The 22,830-nt window shown below is 55.1% G+C and overlaps 1 long non-coding RNA gene across 1 annotated transcript; it reads right to left on the bottom strand.

Annotated features, from left to right (window-relative positions):
• Window positions 1-1,056: 1,056 nt before the first annotated feature.
• LOC140607086 (uncharacterized) lies at window positions 1,057-20,753 on the bottom strand. Its single transcript, XR_012009259.1, has 3 exons — window positions 20,594-20,753; window positions 18,043-18,113; window positions 1,057-1,246 (listed from the first exon to the last, which is right to left on the bottom strand). It is a non-coding gene; the product is annotated as an uncharacterized lncRNA (long non-coding RNA).
• Between the last annotated feature and the right edge of the window lie 2,077 nt (window positions 20,754-22,830).

The following is a 22,830-nucleotide window of genomic DNA, read 5'->3' on the forward strand; positions in this document are numbered from 1 at the left end:
AAATCTTCAATCTGGACAATAGTTCCTGGAGGCCAGAGGTCAATGGTCTGGAGACGTGTTTGTTTAGCATCACTGGGATGGGATGCCACAGGCATCAGGGTGGGTGGGGTGGGGTAGAGGCCAGGGATGTTGCAAAATCCCCCAAAACAAAGAATGACCCGGCCCCAAACGTCCATAGTGCCCAGGCTGAGAACCCTGGTTTAGAGCAGAGCTGGCTTAGGTGATTGAGGAGGGGTGTGCTGGGATCAGGGTCAGGGTCGGGGGACGGCCCAGGCTGAGTGGGGTCCTGAATGAGGATTCTGAACCTGGCGCTATGAAAGGAGCCATTTCTGGAAATTGGGAGTCCAAAGGATCAAAGCACTGGGTGGGGTCTGTGGAGGATGAGCATGGTGGGTGGAGGCGGGTCGGGGTTGGGGGGAACAGGGGACCTGCTGATGTGGCCCTGGGAAGCCAGTTAGCCTGCAGTTAAGGGGGCTGGAAAGTCCCTAATGATCTGGGAACCAGGAGCCCGATCAGTCCCGCCTCCTCACCAGCACACCTGGAGGACAGACAAACCAGACCCTTGCCTTCAGGAGTTTCCAGCTCAGAGAAGGAATGGGGGCGCCCAACAGCAGAAACAAGATCCCAAGTGACAAATACAGGTTGGTTCCAGCTGGCTGGAGAGAGGCCCCAGTGGCCTGGGGGGGGGGTAGCGAGAAGCCCCAGAGGGGGTGTTCCAAGAAGAAGGGAAGTCTGGGACCAGGGCAAGTGAGGCCCGCAGATGCCTCAGCCCACAATTTAAGGATGCTCGGCCTGCGGACTTCCGAGGGACCTTGCTCCTTCCCTCTCATTCCTCCCCCTGGAATGACTCATCTCCCCCCCGTCTGTGCACATGCTATTTCCAAATAAGTTCCAACCCCCTCAAAGTTTCTGCTCAGCGTCTCCGCTTCCTTTCCTGGCATGACTTCTCAAAGCTGGCCTGCACTCCCTGCCTTCACCATGTCCCTTCTCATTCACTTCTTCGACCTCGATTTTTATGACGGGAAGACATGCATCACATCACATCACATTGACCGTCTTAAGCTTTTTTAAGTGTACAATTCAGCGGCACTGAGCACATTCGAATTTGCCACAATCACCAGCTGCCTGTTTCTGGAGTGTTTCCGTCCCTCCAGACGAATTCTGCAATGATGAGGTGGTAAGGCCTCAGATCCCTTCCTCCAGCCCCTGGGGATCTCCGCTTTGCTCGCTGTGTCTGAGAAGTTGCCTGTTGGAGAGACATCATGTGAGTGGAGTCGTGCCGTAGGTGGCCTCGGGGTCTGGCCTCCCCCACTCAACACCGTGTTTTAAGATGCCCAAATTCAAGCTTGACCTTCCTTCCCCCACCCTCATCGTGTCCATCCCCTTAGCCGTCAGCCCTCCCTGCCCTAAACAACCCCTAATATACTGTCTGTCGATGGATTTGCCTGTTCTGGACATTTTGTATAAATAGAATCACACAACGTGGGATCTTTTGTGACCGGCCCCTGCCATTCAGCGCGGCGTTACCAAGGTGTGTTCATGCTCTGGGGTGTCAGCGCTTCATCCCTTTCTGTGGCCAAATGATGTTGCATCACATGAATGGACCACGTTGTTTTTTGTTCATCCGTTCGTCCATTGAGGGACATTGGCGTTGCTTCCACCTTTGGGCGACGGTGAACAATGCTGCTGTGAACGTGGGTGTGCAGGTGTTTGCGTGGACATGTGTTCTCGCTGCTCCCGGGTGCGAGGCTCGGGGAGGGACCTCGGGCCATGGCGGAGCTCCCCATCCGACCACTTGGGGAGCTCCAGATTGTGGTCCAAAGCGGCTGTCCTGCCTCCACTCTAGTCTCTTTCAAATCTACTCTTCGCAGAGCAGCTGGTGTGATCTTTAAAAATAAACTTCAAATCATGTTTCTTCCTTCTTTTAAAATCCTTTGATGACTCCCCGCTATTCTTAAGATTCAATCCAAATGATTGACGGCAGCCCGCACCCCTGGGCCAGGCACTGCCTGCACCCCTGGGCCGTGCGGCTCACTCCGGCTCCCTCCCTGCTGCCCCGCAGACCTGGCATTGTCCTTCTGAAGGCGTCCTAATACCTCCCTCTCCCTCCAATGCTCCTGACACGCATGAGTCTCGGTGGCTGCAGTAACAAAACACCACATACTGGGTGCCTTAAAACAGCAGAGGTTGGTCCTCTCACGGTTCCAGAGGCCAGAAGGCTGAACCCGAGGTGTGGGGAGCCTCACCTTCTCTCTGAAGGCTCCTTCCTTGTCTCTTCCAGCTTCCAGTACTTGCCAGAAACTCTTGGCATTCCTTGGCTTGCGGCGGCACCGCTCCGATCACTGCCTGCATTGTCTCATGGCCATCTTCCTGCCATCTTCCTTTGTGCATGGCACATCTCTTCTTACGAGGGCACCAGTCATATTGGATTGGGGGCCCACCCTATTCTGGTATGACCTCATATTAACTGATTACATCTGCAATGGCCCTATCTCCAAATAAGATCCTATTCTGAGGTTCCAGGAAACAGGCATGGGGGGGGGGAACGTTATTTAACCTAGGATACCCCGTCCCTCATGTCTCAGCTCAAATTCCACCCTCTTCCCACTCACCCCCAACCCCAGTCGTCCTTTCCCACAGTACCTTTCTGACTCCTTTTCGGCCCCTCCACCTGCTATAATGAGGGTTGGTTTTTTGCTTCCTTACTCATTTCCCCTACTGATGTGCAAGCGCTCTGGGCAGCCTCCTGGTCTACCTTACTCATCACCCTAACGCTGAAATCCACTGCCTGATCCAGTGCAACTTTTCAGGAAGGAGGAAGGAGGAAGGGAACACCAGGTCGGCCACAGGAGGAAGCCCGGACACAGTCCAGGCAGGGGCCCGTGAGCAGCCCCCCCAGTGCATGGGTGGTGACCCCTGACGCCCCAGCCCCTGGTGCGCCCGACGGTACCTACATCCCATCTCAACAGCCTCAGTGCCAGTGGCAGCCCTCAAGGGCAGGCTCCGGTCGTCCAGTGCCCGCTGCGCCACGCTGCACACGGACGCCAGATGGGTATTGAGAACACATGTGCGTAACTACGTGGGAGCCACCGTCTGAACTCCCAAGAGAGCAAGCCTCTCTCTGAGGCATCAGTTGAACGAGAATGAGGCTCTACCAAAGCCCCTCGCCAGCATGAGGTCTGAGTCGATCCAAAAGCATCCTTTCCGTGCACAGCCACAGACGGGGGTCTGGTCCCGTCATCGCAGGCCACTTGGACCGAGGTGCTGAGGATGCCCCAGAGGCACGGTGCTGTACCTAGCACGGCGGTGCTCTCCGTCTCCTGGCTGCCTGCCTTCCTCTGCCCCTTCCGCGATGTAGGCGATGTGGAACTGCATGTGGCAGGGAATCTGCAGCCTCAGGGAGGCTGGGGCCGAATAGCACCCGCTCGGTGAAGTGATGTCTGGCGCCTGGCATCCTGTGGCTGCTCTTGGGTTTGAGAGTACCTGCCAACAGAGCGGAGACGGGAAGCCAAGGTGCAAGACTGCAAACGTGGCTCCGTTTCTCCCGTCTCCCTATCCCCTCAGCCTTCGCAGTGTGACTTCACAGCAAGAGACGGGGTCCACCTCCCACCCGTATGGCTTTGCCAGGGCTGCTGTGACAAAGGACCCTAACCTGGGTGGCTTCAACAACTGAATGTATTTTCTCACCTTTCTGGAGGTGACATGTCCAAAGTCAAGGTGTCAGCAGGGCCATTGAGGAGAGAAGCCATACCCTGCCTCTCTCCTGGCTTCCGGTGGCTGCCACCGCTCCTTGGCACCCCAGTCTCTGCCCGCGACTTCGCATGGCTCTTTGTCTCTGTGTCATCTCTTCTTATAGGAACCCAGACATTGGATTTAAGACTCATCCTAAATCCAGGATGATCTTATCTGGAGAACCTTAAATAACTTCATTACACCTGCAAAGACCCCAATTCCCCAGAAGGTCACATTCTGAAGTTCCGGGTGGATGTGAATTTGGGAGGGACACTGTTTAACCCGCTACGCCACCCTTTGACTCTGGATGGCCTCGTGTCCTGCTCTGGCCAAGAAAGACAATGTGGTAGAAACCACAGTGTTCAGTTCTACAGCCATGAAGCCTCTGCGCTTGCTGCTCTGGCTTTCTGAACCTGAGGCCACCTGTGGACAAACCTGACCAGCCCACAGAAGATGACGCCTGACATGGAGTGGGGCCCCGGTCATTCCAGCTGAGCCATCCCAGACCGGCCAGCCATTAGCTTGAGCTCTGAGCTCAGAGAAGCCTGGTCCACAAGGAAGACGACCCAGACCAACTGATTCCAGCCCAAATTAGAAACCTGTCAAGTCCAGACTGAATAAATAAATGGTTGTTGTTTGAAGCCACCAAGTTTGGGATTGTTACCCAGCGATAGATGATGGATTCACAAGATGTGATTGGTTTGGGGCAAATGGAGGAAGGTGATGCCATTTCTCGGGCTATACCATCCTCTAGCGACCGGGCAGTCTGGACACCTTCCGAGCCAGCTCGGGAACAATAACCAAGTCTACTGAATTCCCCAGCATGTGCAAACCACGACTGCTCCTAGCACCCTTTCATGGTCCCCTTCACCTGGAGCCATACACATGGTGGTGCCTCACGAAGGCATGGAGGTGGTGGTGGTGACAATCCTGATAGAAGCCACCATCAAAGCCACCAAGATTCAGGAAAAACATGAGCAACTGCCCACCAGCCTCCCGGTTAACTGGCTGCCTCTCCATCTTTAGGAGTGTGAGAAGAGGAATATTCCTTCTATACCTCAAAGTCACATGGAAGCCAAGAAGTTGCCAGTTTGAAATCCCAGAGATGGGCGCCCACCCCGCCCCCCCGCCCCTCAACCTGGCCAGGGCCCAAGAGCCAGCCATCTGCGGGGGCCTCAAACATGCTGGCTAAAATTAATCACTTGCCTTGCAAGGGTACTTATTTTCTCCTTTATACCTGGAGAGAAATGGGCCATGAACTGGAAATTTCCAGAGCAGCGGGCTGAACTTTTTGTCTGAATGGGAACAACTTTCCTTTAAAGTGCAACCATCGGTACTGTTCAATTCCACCATTAAGGGACAATGGCCAATTTTCTGCGGACCCGGAATGTCGGTTTCGTCTAAAGAGTGAGCGTGTGGGGAATTTACTAACCTGGCTGTGATTGCCCATGAAAACAGGTTATTTAACAGGATTTAAATACTGTGCTCTGAAGCTCAACAGCAGCGCGGAGGCAGCTGGAGGATTGGAGTAGCATATTTCCCTTCTAGCTCTTAATGAGAGAAGGCAGGAAAGCGAGAGAGACAGGAAAGAACCAGAGCCAAAGAGATGGGCGGGACGACCCCAATCAAGAGAGAACACCTGCTCTTTTTAAGGGGATAGTGAAATCCGTGTGCCTTCATTCCATCACTTTTTCACTAGTTTCAACAAGTGTTTATTTGTGTTTTTTTTTTTTTTTAAGGATCAGCTGGGCTCAAGGCTCTCAGATGGTATTAAGCCAAAGCGGATGAATACCAATCTTTGTGGGCTTCCTGGAGGAGACATTTAGAGCCAATTCTTAAATGAATTATTTTGATGCTTCTGCTGCTTGTTCCCTACCGACCTCCTGCCTCCGCCTACCCTGCTGGCTTGCCAAATGAAGGAATGAATAGAAGATGAGCATTAGTGTCAGGAGGCCGGCTCTACCTATACGGACTATACTCTCGGGTTATGGTATAGCCTGGATTTTCTCATCTCTAAAAAGGGGACTGGGGACAACTGGGTGGCTCAGTGCTTGAGCATCTGCCTTTGGCTCAGATCGTGATCCTGGAGACCCGTGATCGAGTCCCACATCAGGCTCCCTGCATGGAGCCTGCTTCTCCCTCTGCCTGTGTCTCTCCCTCTCTCCATGTCTCTCATGAATAAATCAATAAAATCTTCAAAAAATAAAAAGGGGCTCATTATGCCTACCTCATAGGATTGTTTTCAGAATAGACCAAAAGTGTAGGTAAAGCTTCTGGCATGCTACCAGGCACACATGGGATGTCAGCAAGAGTCGGTTTCCCTTCTTTTCCCAATCAGCCTTTGCCAGGCTGCATTACCCCATTTCTAAAAGTGTGCCTAGGATTGTGTCCCTTCCCTCTACCAAGTTCGGGGGTGCCTTTGCCCTTAACAGCACTGTATGGCGGCTCGGAGTGAGGCCAGGGTCAGGCTTCCAGATTTGGATCTTCTCTCCGGACTCACCTGCTGTGAGAGATGTTCAGTGAGACACTGAGCCCCCTTCATTTTCTCAGATTCACATTTAACACACAGCACGTGCTTCACGGGGCCGTGAGGGTCGGGTGAGGCCAACCCCATAGGACCGTGTTCCCAGGGGCCTGGCACCTAGTATGTGTTCAAGAAACGAAGCTGCTGCCCACCGTCGTTAGGAACCGTGACCGCGAGTGCGGTGTTTTCCCGGAGGACGGCAAGTCTATTCTACACCTGCCATCGGCACGGAGATCTTTGTTCTTACTTGAAACGCAGAAGCGATGACAACCCTGCCCAAGCCCACCCCAGGGAGGCTGCTGGCCGCCTCCCCTGCCGAGCCCTGCAGCTTCCAAGTGGAGAGACTTTTTTACATCCACATGTAATTTGCCCAATTACTCCATCTGCTCACAACTTAGTCGGCCCCTCCAATGCACACAAAGAGCCTTTGAAGACGGACTGTACTGGGTGAGGAAACAGAAAATGCTCAATTATCTATACAAATGGCAGGGAAGAAACTCTCTTTCCTATTTGGCTCAAGAGTGTATTATATGACCGTTTTCTACCGCAGCTTTACCTCTGCCTTCTGTTTGGTTTGCTCTCATTTCAAAATGACTTTTCCCTTCCTGCAAAAGCACTGCCTGAGGTGGACAGGAGGAGCTGAAACAGGAGAGGGCAGGACGCAAGGATCGGGGAGCAGTCTGATGCCCCAACCACACCTCTTCCAAACCCCGGACCAGGATCCACGCACGGCCTGCGGGGATCTGTGAGCATGTGCACGTGTCGAGGATGGCAGTGGACGCCACGGCTGGAATATTGGCATTTCGAGGGTCTACGCGCACAAAGGAAAAGAATTCTTGAAATCAGAGCTACGCTATGAAAATCCAGGGTGTATGGCAACCATTATAGGTCCGGGGAATCTAATCTTGAATTCTAAATTTGCTGCAAAACAGAAAAATCAGTGGCAGTCTCCAGGCGCCCACGGAGAGCTGGGCTTTGCCATCAGACGTGACATTCTCTTTTCGTGTCACTCACTGCCCTGACCATCAATTATTTGCCACTATTATTTATTAATTAAGTGTCATTAATTATGGACACGCATTTGCCTAATGGGTGTCACCCCAGCTCTATGCTCTGTGCTGAGCTCATGATAGCAAAGGCTGTGAAGTGTCACGCACTTAGTAGATTCTCGGCACATTTGCCAAATGAGTGAACAAAAGTGTGTTCTTGGAAAGTGCTCTTTATCTCGGAAGGAAGCGGGCAGCAGAGTCAGGGCCAAGAAACCCCATTGTCCGGCTGAACCCATGAGTGGCACTCTCTGCAACTCTGGCTGCCATACTGTAGGCATCCAAGGGCTGTGGATTGGGGTGGAGGCATAGCGTGGCCTACCCCGAACCCCACCGCCAGGCACACTCAGAACTCCATCTGTCTCCTTCTTCTGGTTCCAGCGATGGAATCCGATGTGTTACAGAATCCAGAATGTGGTGAGAACCAGGAGTGTGGGCTCTGGTTGGGAAGACCGCCCACCCACTGCCCCGCCGCTCAGACCTCAGCCAGCCAGCAGGGACCGTGGTCTCAGCCCCAACCTTCTCCCCTGTTATTTCTCCTTCCTAGTCCCCGGTTCACACTAACACCTTTGCTCCCTCCTGAATTTCCAACCTCCCCTGTGTCAAGCCCCCAGCAAGAGGTATGGGTCTCTCTCAATAGCAAATCTCCCACCCGCCCCATGCTGGGGACGGATGGGGAAAGACACGGTGGATCTTGAACGCGGGCTGGGGAGAGGAAGGAGGGAGAACAAAAATGCATAGATTCACAAGGGAAAGCAATTATATTGAAACACGGCTATCAAAGTATTAAAAAAAAATCTGTAGCAATTTGTAGTTTAAAAGCCGAATACATGGTAATTCATGTGCTCTTTTATTAACACATTAAAAAACAAGATCTAGCTACCAGGCTAATAACTATCATAATTTCAAAGTAGTGATGAGCATAAACAATATTTTGAGATATCTGCCACACTGTAATATGATATGAAAATATCTGTGTTTTCTGTTGGTGCAAAAGTCTCAAATGCCGCTGCTGTTCTGTGGTTTGTCACCTGTACTCGTAATTAAAGGAAACGCTACATTTTATTGAAGGTTAATGGAAATAAGGATGTATATTTTTCCCCATTCAAGTTCGCAGACCCCTCCCGCCCCCCTAATTCTTATCGAGGGCCCCAAGATACAAGCCCACCTCAGGTGAGTTGATCTTTTGTGGTTCGTGCACGGTCTCCTTTGTGACAGAGAGAGAGCGCCTTTAGCCTTGGGAGGCCCCAGGAGGTCTGGGTGGGGCTGGAGAGATGACCATTCCCATCATGGAAGAATGAGTGAACTCCCCAGGTTATGGTTTATCTGCTCGATTCAAAATAGTTACCAAGCACCTGAGGATAAAGACACCAGCTGCTCGGAGCTCCAGTCTCTACCCAGCAATACAAATGTCTGTTCTCATAAATCCAGGGCCACAAGCAGACAGTGTGAGAGGGGCCTCCCTCCGGATCTGCCTCTATCAGCTCTCTCATTGGCCCCCCGGGGCCCTCTCTACCTGTGACCAGCCGCATCCCAGGGGCTGCCAGAGGGGGGATATGCTTGCGTCCTCTTGCAATCTTCTGCAAGCCACGCCTGGGCCTGGGTCCCAGAGCCCTCAAGCCCTAAAGGCTCAGTGTTGGAGGAGACCTCAGCCTTCTCAGGCCAGCCCCATCACTTTACACCCAGGCACGCTCAAGCTCTGGCATGTCAGGATACTGGCCCAGCCCACCCAGGTAATGGCGGGCATAGGCTCGGAAACGTATTTCGTGGCATCCCACCCACCCCGGGCTCCTTCCACTCTGCCTCTGAGAAACCAGGGAGGCTCCTGAAGCCTGAGACTTGTCTGAGCTGGTTTCCTCTCTCTGCTCACCGGCCTGATCCATCACCTGGAGTAGTAAAATTCATAGCATTTTCAGGCCCCCTCTCAGCCTGCTCCAGACACAGTCCTATTGCCAGCCTCCCCCTGGCTCTAAGCCACCATGGGGGAGGACAGAAAGTTCCACCCCCTCTCCAAGGTGGAAGGGGCAGGGGCAGGAGGAGCCCAGAGACAAGGGTCTTCTCCATCAGCACCTTCTTTGCCTGGCTGTCAGCCTCACCCAGCCCTCCACCCTGCGTGAACCAGCTCTCCAGCTGCCCCCCTCCCTGGGCTCCTGAGGAAGGGTGGGTGGACACAGGTGTCAAGGACAGTGCGGGAGACAAGCAGTCTGCCTGGCAAGAGTGCTGGGCACTCAGGGTCCAGGAGCTGGAGGGGGGTGGGAAGTGGGGGCGGTGCCAGGGAAGCTTGGCAGGGTGCTGGAGCAGAAGGATGGAAGGGTAAGAGGACTTCCAGGCGGTTGGGCATGTCACATAATTACAGGAGAAAAATTAGGCCAGAGCCTGGCTCTCTCTGCCTCTGTCTGAGTGATCATCGCCCTTATTATAAAGCAACTAATTATTAGCCTGGTTCATTAGCAATTATAAATCTCTAACTCCAGAACTTCATTAAAAAAATGACAAGTTAGCACTTAATTATTTTTCCAACTCCCTGGATCATGCACAGTTAACACACCCAGTCCCCATCATTCTTAGGAGCGCTGCTGGCTCTCAGGTACTTGGGGACCCGTCCCTGCTTTGCTCCCCACCCAGAAACCTGGGTGTCCCGGCACGGTTATGATCAAACGCCCTAAGTGGAGACGTGGCGGTGAGCTCTCCTCTCCTTCTGCTTCCCAGTAAAAATAGAAACAACACATTTACTGAGCATTTCTGAGTGCCAGGTGTTTGGCATGACTTGTCACATTGAAGTCTCTCCGTAACCGTGTGGAGCTGGTATTGTTCATCTCCGCGTTCCTGACGTAGAACCTGAGGTCATGATGCCTGTCCTGTGTGTATAGGTCACAAGAGGCCAGGCCGGGTTATGGCCCAGGTTGGCCTGACTCCAAATCTGTACCTTTCACCTCTGCTGCTTGTTCAGCCATAGCTCTGTGATGGGAAGACTGGCTCCGACGAAGGAAGGGCCCTGGCTAGGGGATGGCCGGGACCCTCTACATCTAAATGCTCCCTAAGGCCTACCTGGCGAGGGAAAGCTAACCCAGGCAAATAAGTTATAAGGCTCGAAACCAGAGAGCGTTAACAAATACTAGTAAGTCCCACCAGGATGCGGAGCTGAGTCTAGAGGGTTTCATGAATGAAGTTCATTTCTCTCATCTCAGACCCAAGAAGGCTTCCCGAAGGAGGCGGACCCTCCGAGTCAGGGCCAGGTGAATAAGCAGATCAGCGAAATCGCAGGGAGGGTGGGATGAAACCTTTGATTAGCAGCTTGGGGGAGCAGCGAGGGGGCACAGCTGAGTAGCAATAATCATGAGACCGCGCTCTAAGGTGGTTGGTTACCTGCGGGGCTTATGCATCCCTGAGAAGCATGTAAATCTGGGCTCAGAGACAAATTACCGAAACAGTCTGGATGTGGGCTGACCCCCGCCGTGAGGCATGCCTCAAATGCTCTGCAGGCACCGACTGATTTAACTTTCACACCAACCCAAGTATCATCCCCGTTGTGCAGGAGGGGAAACTGAGGCATGGGTCAGTGGTCATGTGTCCTGGGAGTAGGGGGGTCAGGATTTGAACTAGCTGGCCTGGCTCCAGGGTCCCCCGATCTTAACCACCAAGCTATACTGTGTCTTGGTGATGAAACTGAGCCCCGCCTAGAGGGTGGGAGGACAACGGAGGAGGCTTTCATGGCAAAACCCTGGCTTCATGTGGTGCTGACACGCACTGAGGTCTGGCCAGCGTCCCCGCGCGCCACCACTGGAGCCTACTCCCCTCCCATGGGATGTTCCTTGGGACAACAAGGAGACCCAGCAAGAGAAGTGAGCTCCTGGGGTGAGACCCTCCCTGAATCTGAAGCACCCCTGGGGGCCCATGAAGACATGGAGCACAGCATCCTCTGTTGGCCGCTGGGAACATGCCCCCAGAGAAGCCCAAGCCAAAAGGAAGCTCAAGTTAATGGGCCTCCTGGCCCAATATTCCTCTAGGGAGAAGCTCCAAGGAACTCATGGCTTTGAGAACAAGGAGCAAGTGGAAAAAGGGATAAAGATGAGCTGACTCCACTGATCCTCAAAGGCATCTCTCAAGTTCAGGACTGACAGCCTAGGAAGGCATCCTGGAGTCAGGTCACCCAGGCCGGGGATGCGGGACATTCTTGGCAAAGCAGAAACTTTGTTTCCTAAGCATGAGGACTGAAGGAAGGGTCAAGTGTGAGCCCCGTTGGGTGGGGCCGGCGGTGTGGTGGTGACAGCTGAGCCGTAGAACTTGGCAAGCGGCACAGATGTGATCTTTGAGGGTGAAGGCAGCACCAGGGGGCTGAGAACCACAGAACACTTTGACCCAGTCAGGATCAGCCAGGAGGGTCAAGGTGCTAATGGGTTGCCTCTCCTCTTAGTGAGCTCCCCGGCCACCAAGGTATTCAAGAGAGGCTGGGGACCCTCCCTCCCTAGCCCCCCCCCCCACTCCCCAGTGGCAGGAATCAAGCATGAGATAGGGGTAAGACTACATCATGATAACCCACAATCTGATGAGGTGGGTCCCATCCTGAGCCCATTTTCCCCGAAGGCACAGAGAGGTTAGGTAACTACTCAAGATCACACAGGGCCAGTGCTTCCTGCGGGCTGACCCTGACTGTATGGCAACCCTCTGTATGGCAACCCCATACCGGACTTGAAAGGCTTGACCGGGCCTAAGATGCTTGGGTTCTGTTAGAAGGCCCCCCACCGTCCAGAGAGGCTGGAGTTCCTCGCCGCTTCCTCCGCTGGCCAGGGTGGCCTCACCCGGAGAATCCAGAGGGCATTCCCTGGCTCAGGGCAGGTCAGAGGGGAGCCAGGCTCTGTGCTCCTGGGCTCCTCCCGGAAGCTTGCAAGACATTCCCTTCCCACTGAAGACCGCGCACCCTGCACACTCCCCCCACCAGCCACCCGTGCTGTCAAGTAGGGTTTACAGAAGCCTCGGCAGGTGATGCCTTCCTGTCTGGGAACAGCACCTCTCAGCAAACTGACAGGTAATTGGCCCCTAAATCCCCCAGGAGACACGAGGAGGATGAGGAAAAATTACGGCTGTGGAACTGAGTCTTAAAAACTATATCACCTTTGCTGACAGCGTAATTACTCCTTTTTCTTGAGATTTAGTGCAGATCTCCAATCCTTAAACAGTTGAGGGAGATTTTAAGGGCTCTTTATTTTCCGTTCTCTCCTTCCCCTCAGTCTACGGAAGCTGGATTCCCTGCCCTGGCCAGGTTCTCGCCTCTCCTAGGAAGCAGAATGACCCTGCCTGGCCGTGCGGAAGGCCACCCCGGGAGGGGACGGTGGAGGGACCAGGAGGAGGGGCCTTGAGGCAGGATTGACTGGTTGGGTCATCCTGGGGCAGGAAGCCTCGAAGTCCTGAATGAGCCCTGGCCACTTATTTGCACATAAAGGGAGGTCCCTGGGCTTCCAGGGGCGCTCCCCTATGGATGATGAGGCCGAGGCCCATCCATGGCCCCTGGGTCTGCCGCAGAGGCCACCGGCAGATAGGTCCATCCTCCGACCCCCCCCCAACTGCAGGATGAACCCCAGGTCCCTGCAGCGCTAACCCTCTCACAAACGCATGTACCCCCTCATGAGATTTCCTTCCTCCCCATTTCACAACCCCTGCCCCTTACCTACTTCCTGGGTCAGCCCCTTAATAAACCACCTGCTCCCCATCCTCATCTCAGGGCCTGTTTTTGGGGAAACCCAAGCTACTGAAGGCCCCCTCTCCCACAGCCTGGCCAGAGTGCTGGATGGGCACTGACTTCTGTTTGGAAGAGGGTGTTCTCTGGATGAAGAGGGACAGTTTGGGTGGTCCCGGGGGCTCTGGTCTCACCAGCTGTGATGTCCTCGAGAGATGGTGGCCCTTCTCCCAAAAAGTAAGGAAAGGGGTTTAGGGACCTGAATTCTGGAAGGCCCAGGAGCGGTCACCCTTTCTTCTGCCTCTGGGTCTGTGTGCCAGGGTCCTCGGCGATCTTTACTAGGAGGGGAGATGCCTTCACTTCCCCTGGGCTGTGGGCCTGGGATTTGGGGTCCCTGACGAGCACAGTCCTGCTGCCCCAGAGTCCAAGGGGCTCAGGAATCAGAATGTGGGTTTTATCTTTCAGTGGCTGTCAGGACAGCAGTCCAAGAAGTGGAGGCAGAGTGTGGGTGCAGATAATCCTGGGCCGACACTGGCATGGAACCAGATCTCTCCTGCGATCCAGAGACTGCAGGAGGGTGAGGGTCCATCGCCAAAGGCCAGTTCAGGGGGACAAGAAAGCATGCCAGGGCCAACAGATCTAAGCCAGCTCGAGAAAGCATGGTTGACAACTCCTGCACGCCAAGGTTGGCACTAGACTTGGCACCAGACTCGGGTGCTCATGGAGACACCTCGGGGAAGCAGGAGCTGAGCGGAAATCTCTGTTTCCCGAAGCAGGCAGGGCGGTGCCTGGGCTAGGGGGAAAATTCTTTGCACCCTTAGACCTTCCCAGCCTGGAATGTCCATCCAACAAGCCCCTTCTCAGCCTGGAATGTCCCCTGGACATGTCCATCCAACAAGCCCCCATCCAACAATGTCCAACAACAAGCCCCCTGGAATGTCCATCCAACAAGCCCCCATCCAACAATGTCCATCCAAGGGGCCCTGGGGGTGACAAGTAGAAGCTGGCTGCCCACTCTCAGCTCTTGTGGCATTTTTTTTTAAAAGTAGGCTCCGTGCCCCTAGGATGGAGCCCAACGTGGGGCTTGAACTCACGATGCTGATATCAAGCCCTGAGCTGAGATCAAGAGTCAGGATGCTCAAGGGACTGAGCCACCCAGGTGCCCCTCCTGTGACATTTCCATGTGATCTCATCACTAGCAGCCTCCCCGCCTCATCAAGCCCCCTCGACACTGCCCTCCAAAAGCCCCTCTCCTGGGGGAGAATGCCAATAACCGATCTTTACGGAGTGCCTCCTGTTTACCTGGCAGCGTTCTGACCATTTTACATCTATTAATCACTTGGTCCTCCAAGCAGCCCCCGAGGAAGGGGCTGCTTATTATCCCTGCTTCACAGAGGAGGAAGCAGAGATGTGCAGAACCCACTCACTTCATGGCAGAGACAGGGTAGGGACTCAGGCGGGCAGGATCCAGGGTGGGCTTGTAACCACTACTAGTCTACACGTCCTTGGAAAGGATCTCTGAACTCAGGACCAGGATCTTGGAAATTGGCGTCATCGCCCCCCTCCCTTGGCTGCTCTCTGCTTAGATGGGGGTTACTTTTCCCTGGGTGGGTGCGATGGTTCATCCTGTGTAGGCTTGCCTGGGCCACAGGGCGAGGCGGTGGGAGGTGGAGGCGGTGGAGGATGCCCAGACATCTGGTCAACCATCATTCTGGGTGTGTCTGCGAAGCTTCTCCGGGTGAGATTACCATTTGAATCAGTAGACTGAGTAAAGCAGATGGCCCTTCCTGATGGGGGTGGGCCTCATCCAATCCACTGAAAATCTGAATAAGACAAAAAGGCTGAATAAGAGGGGCCTCCTCCTGCCCGCCTGTCGGATCTGCAACATCAGCGATTCCTGCCTTGAGACTCAACCGAAACACAGGGTCCTTCTGGTCTCCAGCTTGCTGCTCAAAGGCTGCAACGCACTCCATCGGCTCTCCTGGTTCTCGGCTTTCAGACTCAGCCCGCCACTACCCCACGTGTCCAGCGCGCAGACTCCAGGTCTTGGGAATTCGCAGCCTCCTCAATCGTGTGCGCTAATTCCTCATAATAAATCTCCCTATGCACACACGCACACACACACTCGTGTGTACACATGTATAACCGTACACACACTGTTGTTTGGTTCCGCAGGTTCTGTTTGCCTGTAGAATCCTCTGCAGAGTGCATGGGGGTTGTGTACTTTGCATCACGAGCCCCAAAGGTCTCTTCCTCGGGGCCCCCACCATTGCCCCGGTCGATGGAATGCCACTGGCAGAGGCCCGCCTTGGGGAGATGCGGTGGGAAGGTGCAGCCAGAGGTCTCCCTGGGGTTGACTTAAGTCTCTAGCACTGGACAGATCAGAACTGGAGAACACAAGTACAAATGGATTAATTTGCACTGTCCAAAATCCAAATCCCCTACCTGTGTTTGGAGAAAAGTCCCTAGCATCGGATCTCAAAGTGCCAGGGACTCCCTTTGCCAGCCTCCCTTGCTCACAACCAGACTTGGCGATCAGAAGCACCCTTTAGGGACTTTGCATCTGGAGTTGGCCACACAGACAAGCAGGACGAGGGCAGAGTGTGTGGTGGTGAGGTGGGGGCATAGGGATGGGGAGTAGTCACCATCCGGTTCCCAGAGGACAGCCATTGTGTGGTGGCTTTGGTGGCACCCTGATTCCAATGCCCCTGGGGCTCTGTGGAGGTGGGTGGGGGATCCTCACCAGACCAGTCCCAAGGTGTGATGTTGGCCGCAGTTCTGGAAGCATCACCATGAAGCTTAGCTTGCTTTTTTTTTGCCGCTTAAACCAGCCAGCATCAGCCTCTGGAACCTAGAACACTGCCTGACGTAACCCACGTGGACCTGGCACTCAACATCCTACCCCGGTGATCTTCCACAGCTTCTGAGGCCAGTAGGTTTACGGCCCCAAAACTGAGGCTCTGAAAAGCTAAGTAATTTCCCCTGAGGTCACAGAGCTTTGGAGGGGAGCTAGTGTGCAAACTCTTAGTGGCTCAAGGCCTGCATTCCAACCTGCCATGATCCCCAGGCCCATTTCTCCCTGGACTCTTTCCCCATCCAGCAAGGGAAGTGGGGAGGAAGAGCCACTGTGCGGAGCTGGACCTGGGAGCCAAATCGTTTGTGAGCTGGATGCTTTCCTCCAAGCCTTCAATGAGGTGTCGGCACCTCCTTAACTCCAGCCGTGGCAAGAACGCAACCGTAATATATATTCACCAGCTGGAGATGAAAAGTGGCGCGATGCTTGGCCGTTAATCCTAAATCGGGCGCTCCACGTGGCATCTGACAAGCCTGCGTTAATGCAGAGGTGCATTAGTGCCACGGCGCCGGGAGTGGGCCCCAAAATCATGGCCAGGGCCACATTTCACCAGCTGCCCTTACGTCCCAATGGCTACATCAATATTTCGTGGCTGCCTCCGTGGCTGGTGACAGATACATTAATGAGTCGGCCCCGAGCTGCAGGACATGCACCCCGAGAGAAAACAGAGTTTAAGAGATTAAAGCACTCCACCTCCCTTCCCGCACCCCAGGTGGGCGAGTTGAAAGCCTCTTCCCTGGCGAGGGTGAGCGGAGACAGTCATTTTTCTGGCATTGATCCGTGGGTTTTTCATCTGCCAGGCACTTTGCAGGGAGCGGCCGGAGTGAGGAGTGTGCAAGATGAATCCGGAAGGCCCAGGAGGGGCCAGGTTCAGGGTATATGGATGCAGAGAGTGCTGCTGGGGGGGGGGGGGGGGAGGCGGGTGGCCACAGAGCACTGGTTTGTGAGTTTTACAGATCACTGGAGCCCCAGGGAGGTGGGAGAAGGAGGAAGCTGCAGGCCATGCACGGCCCCATGTGGCTGGAGTCAAGCCGAAGGTATCGAGGTCAGAGCATCCAGAAGCAGTCTGCATTCCAGGCACAGGCCCCCCACTCTGCGTCCCCACTGCAGCTCTCCATCCTGCCCGCCTCCGACCCCTCCGTGCCCACGCTCGGGGCTCATTCACTCCGCTGCTTACTGGGCCCCTCTCTTCCGACCTCTGATCTCTGACCCTCCTCACTGCCTCTGGCCAGTAGCTTGGGGTCCCCCCAGCAGGTGCCAGCTCTCTGGATGTGAGAGGCCACCCAGGGGGTCTGCTCCCCATGCTCAGGGGCCACCCAGCACCTCCGGAGCAGGGCTCACGGCTGCCTGGTCCCCCTCCCTCCTCTATCTCCTGCAGAAAGCCCTTTGGACTCCAGCCTGAGCGCACACACATTTGGTATCTGTCACTTCAAAGCGACAAGCCCCGGGCGGGTTACTTAGATTCTCCAGGCTTGGACTTCGTGGACAGTGCAGTGAGCGGTGGCCGCCTTGCAGAGTTGTAATGAGGTTCCATGAAACGGGGACAGAGTGACCGATGGATGCTGTTGCGTTGGCCAGACCGGAAGGTTGCAAGCTGTTTGCAGAGCTCCTCTGCTTCTCTCCGAACCCCAAAGGCTTTGAAAAGTTGAAGGAAGGGAGGGAGGGGAGGTGGCTTTCTCTGCTGGGGATCGGAAATTGCACCTGGGACAGACACAGCATGTATGGGACAGTGGGCGGCTCTTCAGTCCGGACGTCAGATCCACAGAAGCAGGATTCTGGAGCTGGAGGGGGCCTCGAGGACGTGGCCGTGCCCCCCCACCCAGGTGTGAAAGAGAGACACAGGCCACTTTCTCCAGGTTCCTGGGGACGGGGAGCCTCCATCGGACTTATTTGTCTGCTCTAACTGATCCCTAGCAGGCTCCCAGACGTTGGTTCACTCTCCCCTTCTGGGGAGAGTGTGTGTGCCCTAAAGTAGGCCAGGGAGGGCCGGGGGCCGCCCCAGGGACCTGGTGTTTGCCCTCACCCATCTGAGAAGCAGCGATGGAAAGGCCAGAGAGATGCCCCTTACCCTGACCCCCACTCCAGGCCTGCTGCTCCCCGTGGTTCCGGAGGCCTCCGTCTTCCTCTCTGTCCTGCTCAGCCTTCTGCAGGCTCTTGAAGCCCAGAGCCAGATGCACCCAGGGCCAAATCCCACCACGTACTCCCACGTTACCTTGTGTAGGATCACGCCTTTTTTCTCTCGACTCTGAGGTAGGGACAATGACACCAACCTGCTGCGTGGCCCTGCAGAGAGGATTCAATGAATTCGTTTATGTCAAGTGCTTGGGATAATACTCGGGCCTGTAGGCGTGAGGCGTTATGATTCACGCCCAGCGACCTCTTGGAGACCATCCCTGCCCGAAGCCAGGCCCGGCTGCTGCTCTCGGCACGGGGAGGGAATGTTCTGCTGCTAATCTTAGTACCACCTCTGCCTCGCTGTGGGGCACAGGCTGGGCCCTGAGCATCCCCTTCCTGGAGCTTGTCGGCACCCCGGCCACAAGCAAGAGCAGGGCATGAAAGAGCCTCGTGTTCTTCAGGGAGAAAAAGGAGGATCAAAGTCAGCTTGCTATTATTCACCCTCCGCTAGGGAACCACTGTGGCAGACAATGTGGGAGGAGCAGGTGGGGAGCTCAGCGTCCCATGCCAGCCTCTGGGCAGGCAAAGGGCACTGCATTCCACCCTCCACGGGAACTAGTGTTTTGTCTTTCCCAGACTTTGATGAACTTCCTCCTGAATCCATCAGGGTTCTGATTGAGGGAATGTTCTAGAAGGATATGGAGGTGCACAGAGTCGATGGGAGAATGTAAAAAAATACTTGGGTAAGTACGAAGCAAGGGGGTCCTGGAGGCCCGGGCGGCAGGATCCATCTGGCTGTGTCATTTCTGCCACCAAGGTCTCTGGACACAGCTGCTGTTCAAACAAATTCTAACTGGGTCTTCGTGTTTTCACCAGGCGCTCCGAAGGTTGAGCCGGAATGTATGACTGGCCAAGCTGGGTCAACCGGCTTGGCCCTGGCTGTCAGGGTATGGTCACACCTGGTCACCCTGACTGGCCCTGGTTATTGGGGGGAAGGAGAGGAGTGGGTGGAGCAGAGCTGTAGTTTGCACCCCTGCCCTCGATGTGGGGCTACCCCAGATGCACAAACTCTGCTGCTCGCCCTTGAAGCTTTCCCAAATCCTCCTCCCCAGTTCACCTGTGCTCCGCTCAGGGTCAGTGTCATTCTAGCAACTTCCCCGAGTCCTTTGCTCTAGGGCGGACTCTTTGAAACCTCCCCAGGGCGGGAGGATGGCAAGGATGGGCATTATTACAGAGCAATATTCTGAAGGAGAAGAGAGCCATTTGGGCAGGAAGATGGAGTCAGTGAATTTGGCTTGTCTCCTTGTAGTGGGGGCAAGATTGATGGTATTCATAAATACTCTCGGTGATCCTGAGCTCCGGAGCAGGCTGCAAATGGCTGTGAAGGAGTCCCTTTGACCTTCCCTCCACCCACCACCACCACCGCCGCCTCCCCCACCACCACCCACCCAGCCCAGACACCACCCCTTCTTTCCTATGTGACCCATTGTATGTATTTAATGGAGGAAATCCTAGGGGAAGTGGGCTCTGAGAACCTGCTACTGCTGAACATGGTGGGGACCTCAGTGTCTCCAAGCCCGACCCAACCCTTTCAAATGACTTTCCATCTTTCACCCAACCCCACTCTGAGGCGGGGGCGTCCCCCAAAATGCCTCCCTGGGGTGGCCCCGGGCTTCTAACTCCATCCCCAGCATGGAAGCCTGTCTCTCCCCACCACAACCCACACCCAGCACAGCCTGTCCTGTCCCCATTGACTGATGAGAATAATTGGTGCCCGTCCTCCACGGACCCTCTCTGTGTGGGTCTGCAGACAACGGATTTCACATTGATTTAAAGCCTGTGTCATGCTGGCTTAAAGAAAAATCTCCGCAGAAATTAACTAGTTTAACATTTGGGGGACACTCGGCAGAACCTGCGGCTCTCATTACAGAGGCTGCGCCGTTCCCCCAGGAGAGGAGTGGAGAGGAGAAGACAGGTGCCCGGGAAGTTTGGGCCGCTCCCCTGAGAAGGGCAAAGCCGACACTGCCATGTGACTTGCCCAAGGGCAACCAGGGCATCGCTGCACCGGCCTCTGAGCCCCCCGCTTCCGAGGCAGGATGAAAGTGGCCTCACTGGTGATTTGCTCTCTGCTCGCTCACGCCTCCAGCCAGCGGCCAGACAACCCCTGGCGCGTGCCCCAGTCTAGCTCTTACTCGTCCACGGCCTGAATTGTTTTGCCAGCTGCCCAGATGATCTTCCTGTGTCCAGGCTCTCCCTCGTCCCTCCACGCCGCGCCCCCTACACTGCCACAGGGCAATCTTCCCCAACACGTAGCAAACCAAGTCACCCTCTCGAAGAAAGCCCCGGAATGTCCCTATGCTGCCTGCAGGATACAGGTCCTCGCTGCCAAGTGAGGCATAAACTGCTCTTCTCTTGGTCCTGCCGAGGTCCCCAGCCCACGTCCAGTACTCCCCAGCTCCAGGATTTGGAGACTTGGCCACACTGATGTTTCATACGACCCCACATGCCCTGCCCTCTGCCCACAAGGCCCACTCGCTCCAGAGCTGCTGGCAAATTTGCCTCCCTCCCCAAACCCCGAAGGCCAATGCCAATTCCTTGGGGCCTCCTTCAGAAGGGATCGAAGCTCTCCCCTCCGTATGCTTTCTTACCTTCCTATACATTCGGTCCACGCACGTTTGGTCGCTGTTAATTTACACCTGAGGACTACGTGGGGAGCGAGGGCCAACAGAGGCGAGGCCCACCCCTGCACAGCGCCTGGCTCCCAGGCTGTGAAGGCGGCGCTGTGTTAAATCACAAAGGGCTCCCAAGGGGCTCTCCCTCTCCTGGGAGACAGGGTCTTCTGCTGTAGGGGGAGAAGGGGGTATCATTGTGGTGGCTTGTTCACCAGCAAGCCACCCTCAGCTCTTCAGTACGTATTTGGGGTGCAACTTTGTTAGGTCACTTACATGCATCACTTCATCAAACCCCGCAGTTCTCGGCCTTACCTGGGAACCTATCAGGAATGCACATTCTTAAGTCTCTCCCCAGACCCACTGGCAGACTCTAGGGGAGGGCAGCCTGGCTGCGTTGAACAGATCCCCCAGGGAATGCCAATGCACATGTGGGGGATGGAGGCAGATTACGATCCCAATTCTCGGGGAGGGCACAGGCTCCTTCATATTGAGTAACTCATCCAGAATCCCACAGTGAGGCCAGGTCTTGACTGGGGCACGTGGTAGGCTGCATCATAGCCCCCTGAAAGATATTGTGGCCAAGTCAGACCTCAAACATGAGCTAATATGGAGAAAGCACCTTTGCAGATGTGAGCAAATTAAGGAGTTTGAGACTAGAGGATCCGAGATAATCCGGGCAAGCCCTAAATGCCATCGCAGCTGTCCTTAGAAACAGGCAGGGGAGCCTCAACTTCCATGAGGAAGGAAGGTGGTGTGAAGACCAGGTTGAAATCCAAGAGTTGGCAGCAGCCGCCAGTGACTGGAAGAGATGAGAAGGGACCCTCCCCAGAGCTTCCCAAAGGAACACGACCCTCCAACACCTGGATTTCGGACCCTGGCCTCCAGAATCGCGAGAGAATCATGGTGAGTTTTTACAGCAGCTCCAGGAAACGGACACACAGTCCCGGAGGGCTGGTTCTGCTCTTGGGGATTTGCTCAGATCCCACAATGAGGGAGCAAGGTGTTTGGTAAGGATCCCACTGAATGGGCCTTTCTTTCTGGCATCTTTCCATCCTGGCCAGTGGGTTCCCCAAGGGCAGGAAGTGGGACCTGCTTCTCTTTCTAATCCCCAAGCTTTTGTTGGGGACCTGATCCAGTGAATGTTCTCATCCTGGGGCTCAGACCACAGCTAGGACTTCAGAGCCGGTTCCTTGTCAGGGTTAAGGTTTTGGTGCAGGAAGAAAATCCAATAAAAGTTTTCTGAGGCCAGAGGAGATACTGAATCTTCTCCTTTGAGGGATTTCTCCTACATGTTCATCTCGGAAGCAGTCAAACGGATGGAACATGGAAGCTGGCTTTCTACACTTTAATGTGCTCGGGAGGCCCCAGGGGGTCTTGTTAAAAGGCAGATTCCAAGTCAGTGGGCCTGGGCTGGGCCTGAGAGCCTGCATTCCCTACAAGTGCCCAGGGGATGCGGGGCTGCTGGCCCACACACCAGGCTTGGAGGTGCAAGGCTGCAGACTGTTGCTTCTGCAAGTGACTCTAAATAGTCACCTGCTTCAACATCCCCCCAGGATAAAGAGAAGGAAACAGTCTGCAAAGGGATGGGACGGGCGGCTGGCCCAAGGTCACAGAGCTATAGGAATCAACGTCTGATATCAGCCAAAGCTGTGGGTGCGGCTCGTTGAGGTGAGAAAGGGATGGAGGGCCCTCCCTTTGGGGTTAGAGGCTCCCTGCAGCCCCCAGCCCCAGCCAGCTCTGCCCCCACTCTTTACCCTCCTCCAGATTTTAAAACAAACGTCAACTGCCAGGCTGATCGATAGGCCCGCTCATCTGTGAGGTTTGAGGCTCTCTCCACAGATGTAATCAGGGCTCCGGAGACATCCTGGCAGCGGGCATGTGGGGAGGGAGCACAGTAATACATTTAATCAAGGAACAGATGGGGAGCTGATAGAGTGTGTAGAAAAATCAGGTTTCTGTGATAACATTCTCTTCCACTCAGCCTCCGCGTCCCCCTGGCTTCGCCGGCACAACTCCCAGCGCCCACTCCAGCCCTGCCCTTGCAGGAGCTGCTTTTCCCAGGAACCGTGGGGCACCCTGGACACACACACAGCAAGATGGGGTGGAGGCCGCTGCCTGCTGGGCCCGTCCTCCCAGGCTGCCCCATGCCTCAGCTCCTCCACGTGGAGCCTCGCCCAGCAGAGCCAGAGGAGGCCGGGAGGCCAGGGAGCTGC

This window comes from Canis lupus, chromosome 16 (genome assembly GCF_048164855.1).
Source record: "Canis lupus baileyi chromosome 16, mCanLup2.hap1, whole genome shotgun sequence".
NCBI lineage: Eukaryota > Metazoa > Chordata > Mammalia > Carnivora > Canidae > Canis > Canis lupus.